Source organism: Phalaenopsis equestris, unplaced genomic scaffold (genome assembly GCF_001263595.1).
Source record: "Phalaenopsis equestris unplaced genomic scaffold, ASM126359v1 Scaffold220276, whole genome shotgun sequence".
Classification (NCBI taxonomy): domain Eukaryota; kingdom Viridiplantae; phylum Streptophyta; class Magnoliopsida; order Asparagales; family Orchidaceae; genus Phalaenopsis; species Phalaenopsis equestris.
The window spans coordinates 54088-60654 of record NW_018238571.1 but is presented as its reverse complement, the minus strand read 5'-3'; positions in this window follow the sequence as shown (position 1 = coordinate 60654).

The window sequence follows — 6567 nt, the reverse complement described above, 5'->3', positions numbered from 1 at the left end:
CCTTTTCACTGGAGGAGCCAAAACCATGAGCCACCCTCAAAAAGTCCAAACCCAATTCAAACCTAGAGGCCACCTCAGCCCATTTGAAGTTTAGAGCCTCTCTACCCTCCACATAGGCAACACTTTGCACCCATACATTGGCCCACAGAGCCACTCTAAGCCATTTTTATAAATGCTCCACCTCCAAGGACATGAAAGGGGTGCTGAAAATTTCTTAAGGATACCCTATGAAATTACTCCCAACCACCACAGTGCAACCCAACCACTCCATTGCCTTAATTCCCCTTGTAGGAGTTCAATTTTTGAGCTCAAATCTTTGCTGGAGACAGGACATTATCCACCACACCTCCACATTGCACTAAATCCAAATTAAACTCGCCCACACCATCATCACACTGAACTAAGACAAAGCCCAATCAAATCCCCCCATACAGAGCCTCTAAGATAGCTCAAGACCAACGACCAAATCCGGCCTTGATTGAAATTGGGTCTAGACCTTTCACCATGACCAGAGGCTCAATCTCTAGCCCCCTTGGACCTCCACAAATGTGCCGAGCACCTTTGTTTGAAGCTTCCCTCTTCCCGAGCCTATTTTGATTCTCTAGTTAATTAGAATTAATTTAATGACATGTTTACCGTATGGATGTGTTTATCAAACTTAGACGACTTCATAGGATCAAACCCGAGGTCATTTGGTGAAGAAATGGGATAGATCTTAAGGTTTTAGTGTGGATGGTTCTCATGTTAGCCTATTCAGGGACAATGATGGAGAGCTGTCAGATCGCATGTTTATCTTTTTAACGGTCGAGATCTAGCTGGATGAACTCTCGATGCGTGAACCGCGAGCAGCGTGGCATGCCAAGGTGGAAAGTGCAACGAACGGGACCGCGCCTCATTGCTGTTCGGAGCTACTTAGGATGAGGTGGTGTCGCGCGTTTTATGAGGTGGTGCCGCGTGTTTAAATAGATAAATAGGGGATTAAATAAGTCAGAAAATGATCCCTAACTTTAAAAATTCATATCTTGGTGTAGAAAAAACACAAAAATAAAATAAAAATACTCACATGCTCGGTGAATAGAGGAGAACAATGTGAAAATAATTTTAAGTTTATGTGATGCATTTTTTTTTAATTAATTAAACACTGTTTTGAGTCTTTTGAGTCTTTTGATTCTCCAGTCTTTTATTCTCCATGCATGTAGACATTTCACCATGGCTTGAAATTTTGGCATGTTGTTGCCTTTGTCTTAGGGAATATTCTCTGATTTCTCCAAAGTCAGAGGAGATCTCTAGACACAGATCCATATTTTTCAAGTTTATTTCTATTATTTGTATACATTAATCATAATAATTAGCATGTTGCTTAGAAAATTTCGAGAAAATTTTGGAAGGTTTATTATGGCCAGAGAAACCTTTGAAAAATGTTTCATGATCTCAGTCATTAAGAATGCACCTAATTTTCACAAATCATAAAATGTAAAGAAAATTAATTTTAGGAGACAAAAACATTTAAATGGCTTTTTTTTTAATCTCCACTGTAATTGGAAGTTCAAAAAATTCCACATAAAATATTCAAAATATTTGGAGCTCATTTGATAACTTAAATTGATTTTCTAAGTTAAATGTCATTTTAACACTAAAATGACTTTTAAAAAAATTATAAAAATTAATTTTTGGAGTTCTCTGTGATTAAATGAATTTTCTAAAAATAAATTTATAATTAAAATAAAAATTCCATTTTTAAACCTTTCTTTAATATTTAAATAATTAAAAAAAAGATAAAAATCACAAAAATAATAAACTTCATAGAAATGTTCTAAATTGTTTCCTAAGCACTTAGGAATAATTGGAATATTTTTCCTGAAGATATTGAATTTTGAAGCTTAAAATAATTTTTAAAGGCTAAAAATGGATTTTTACTAAAATAATCCTAACATTTCAAAGAAAAATTACAAAAATGTGAAATTTATTTCTCTAGGTTCCTTGATCTCATAGATATTTAATAAAAATATAAAACTTATTTTTCCACATTTAAAATATTTATAATTAATAAATTCTTCATAACTTAAAATAATTCTAATAATTCAAATAAAATTCAAAAAATCATGAAATTTGGTCCCAATGATTCTGTGGTCTAAGTCTATCTTATATAAAAATTTCAAGGGATTAGAGCTTGCTTAGTCAAGTTATGAAATTTTCTTTGAAAAATCTTATTTTTGCATAAAAATAAATATGTAAATTATATCAAAATTTGAAAATCACATTTTCTCCTCTGATGTCTTATTTGACCCATGAGTGAGGTGGGATTCAAATTCTTAATTCATTTGAATTAAATTTGATGAATTATGAAGTATTAGAGCCTTAGGGGCAAAAGTGTAATTTTGAAAATTTAGCATTAATTAACATTTAGACTTAATTCAAGAAAGAAAAATAGGTAACCTTTGATCCGAATCAACATATTTGGATGAGTGAAACACAAGGATTTAATTGGTAGAAACCAATCTCACTTCTTCCAATTAAATGATAAACTTATAATTTCCTTAATTTATTAAAATTCGAAAGTCTAGTCAATTAAATGATCCTAGACTTAGGGGTATGACTTTGGGTGTTGATAACTCACTAATTTAACACCCCTATTTGATGTTTAAATGACTTTCAAAAAAATGAATCATCGTCACTTAAAATTCAACCTTTTTTTAAGAAATATATATATATAACTAAGACATCTATCAAAAGTCTAAAGGGCTTAGTAGTGACCTAGGCAAAATCAAATTTGGTTAAATGAGGATTAGAAAAGTGAACATAATTAAAAATAGAACATCTTTAAAACACTACAAACCCAAATTAAAAAGTTGGCTAAGTGTCTTGATAACATTAACTTGCCCCTTAATGGTCTTCATTGGTCTTCATCCGCATAATCCTCAAATTAAATTATAAGTGATAATTACCCTACTCTTAGAGATAATTAAAGCATCAATGTTAATTGAGCGATAAAGGTATTTAGAGGATGGCTTATTAGGCAACATAATAATTTTAAAAAGAGCTCGAGACTTTTCACCAGACAGTGAGAGGGAAGCATGGACATGCTTCTTTCTCCAGATCTGTTGTTGGATACCTCACTGTTGGATACCTCAAAGGTCTACTAAACTTAATATATTTTGCTTAACAAAAATCATCTTTAATCAAATTAATAGGGACCCACCAAGATATGACCTAGGGTTGTGTAGATCACTAAAACCTTACTTTTCTGCTTTATATAAAGTGCTCTCACATGCATTTTCAGTTTTAGGTGATGGAACAAGAAGACTCGCCAAGTAAGCTTTTTATAGTTTATAGTGCAGTTTTCAGCACTGTCTTTCTTGTAGTTTCATACTGTGCTTTTATACCTGCAAACTTGCATGCTAAAAAACAATATCACCCTGCATGAAAACCAAAACTATTAGGACAGCCAAAGAATCAAAACCCAAAACTAAAATTAAAATCAACCAAGAAAAAAAAATTACCTCCACAACATTCAAAATATAAAACAATACAAAATTTAATCACAAAAATCACAAAAACCACAACTACAACTAAATTACGACGTCTTTATTGGATGATCGGGAATCCCTCGGAGTAGGTAACCTACGGTTGCTAACGAGGCCTCCCACAGTCTAAATAAAAATACGGAACTCATTAGGTTGAGTTTAGTAAATTCATTTGGACTAAGTGGACTAAGTGAGTCAAGAAAATAGTGGTACCAAAACGAGGGAACCGTAGGATCCTAACCGGTGTCGTTCTAATCAAATTTAACATGCCCCCATAAATTTTTAAAAGAACTACAACCATAGGGCCATCTGATTTGACATCATAGCTTGACACACTAGAAAACTTAAGCTCACCACGACGAGGAGCTTGGAGCTAGCATGGTGGGCATCACAGCCATATTCAATAGCACAACATGTTTCCCAAGCTAAACCATTTCCTTATTTAGAATTAAACAATAACCATAGGATTTTGAGGTGTTTTGCTTATGCAACATAAATCCTCAATTCATCTTTAAGTCTTTGTACAGCTCTGCTGTACAATATAAGCCCTAACTTGTCTTAGGATTCCGAGATTGTCGTCTTTCACGGCCTAAACCCTCACATCTTCTAGGCTATTTGTGTGATCGTTTCACACGAATGTAAGCCCTAACAAATAAAATTTGTGGGATGAAACCCTCAAAAAAATTTATCCTCAAAACTGAAGCCAAACAATAGGATAGACTAGGAAGTCACCAAGGTTCTCCTTCAGATCTGTGACATCCTCGACTTCCTCCACCTTTAGATTCTAAAATAAATGTTCCAAATTCGAACCAATCCCTTTTCACACCTCTTTGCCCGATATCATTGAAAAGTTCTATCCTTTGACCTCCTTGAAGATAATATTTCCTGATTTTTATCGAGAGTTTTCTTAGGTGACTTCAGTCATTTAAGATGTAATTAACTATAGGAGTTTGCCCTTATAGGAAGCTTGTCCTAACCCAACTTAATATAAAATCTATTTAATTCTTCATAGTAAATAGGAGAATTTATTGGCAAATAAAATGATTTCGTAGATAAGACCGAACGGACGTCATATATTTCTTAGTTTATTTATTCAAGCCTCATCCTCAAGTTTTGTGTTTATCTTTTGGGATAGATACAGGATTTGAGGTATTGTGCTCTTTAATTTAAACTACAAAAAATATGAGGTGAGTTTGATTTCATATTTTTCTAAAACTTATATATATATATGTAAGTTAAAATGTCCTTGCGAAGCGGGTGATGAGTTTTTGATTACGATGACCAACCGCTTCTTACGGGCAACTCCCTCAACCAGAAATAGTGTCGACAGCTTTTGGCGACTCCATTGGGGACAAGTTTTTCTCTCCATTCAAATAAGGAAATATTATCTTCACACATCGGTAATGTGTCCATGTCCCTCTTGGACCAAATTACTCTTCTTTCATTGACATCTCTTCTTTCATTGAATGTTGGGAAAGTACGACCAAATCTTTGGACTTCAGGACTGTCTGTTCAATCACGTTTGAACAGAGGGGTTTAGGAGGCCATTAAGGACTTTTTAATCTTTATGTGGGGTCAAACCCCCAATAGGTGTGTTGGTGGACTAGTTCCACCTGGGCATTGTGTGTGAAAAAATGGGTCCCACATTGGGTCTTAAACACATCACATCTCCTTTTCGAGTTTGATTTGATGTTCTACAAATTAAATCGAATAGTGTTGTGCTGCGTGCGCTTTAAAATTTTCTTATATTAATTAAATTTTTCTACTTTCAAATTACTTTTTTGCTGAAAATTTTAAAATCCCCAAAACTAAAACTTACCCGGTCTACAGATCAACCTCTATTAATTTTCAGTGCTTGCACTAAGATTACAAGGTTTTTACCATATAGATAACCCCAGAAATTTCTGTATTAAAGCTGCTGCAATGGCCTTCCCAACGCTGAATTTTTCTTGCAACTTGCCGCAAGCCATGAAGCCCGCAATGTTGCTCCTACCATTAAGTTTGGAGCAGGTTTTGAAGACCTCGAGGATATCCTCGGGAAAGAATGAAAGTCGCCACTCCAGAAGTTCAGGAGGAATATGCTGAATTCAACCTGAACTGTCTTCAAGACTTTCCTTCTTATAAGAAGGCAAAGACTACTGCCACCGCTATAACAACTATCAAGTCTGTTGTTTCCGCTGCTGCTAAGGGAAAAGAAGTAATGATTATTGAAGATCCAACTAAGGGATTAGCTATCCCACCATCAGTATTCAAATTTGGATTGAGTTCAAGAGCTGCACCATCAACCCAAACTCAAAGGAGAAACCGCAATGAGAAACCGTAACAGGAGAGTTCAGAGAGCCATTAAAGCCCAGGCTCCTGAGGAGATACCTGATACACCTAAAATATATTGTGTTTTTAGACGCATTTTTATACATATTTTTGAGATATTGTGCTTTAATGGAAGGTATTTGAAATTTAGAATGAAAAATGGAAGGTGTTTTTCTTTCAGGTATAGGTAAAAAGGTGAAAAATTCCTAAAGGACTGAAAAAGGATCAAATTTGGAGAAAATAAGAGAAAATTGGGCAAGAGTGTTTTGGCGCCTAAGCTCCGCTTAAACAGAGAAGGCAGTGCCTAAGAGCCAGAGGCCCCACTCTTAAGCGCCAGTGGCAGTTATTGGATGAGTAAATTTAATTTTTGCAAATTTTGAAGAAGTTTTTGAGGAACTTATTGGCTTAATAGGTTGTTACAACCACCATGGACGAAAATATTGTAGAAGGAGGCATATCTTAAGGAAATACATTGAATGAAGACAAAATTTGAGGAGTTTCCAAGTCACCTATTGGAAAATTATAAAAGAAAGAAGATTGAGACTTTGGAAAGAGTCCTCAAAAGGTTTGAAAAAGTGTGGGTGTGCTTGAAAAGAGAAAGTTTTGAAAAAGTTTTGAAAGTTCTTTTAGTTCAGAGAGATTTTCAGGCACCACATATTTATTTTATCATTTTCATTTTAGTTTTTATATTGAGAGTATTGTAAAAGAGAAGAGATTTAAAGGAATTGAGAGT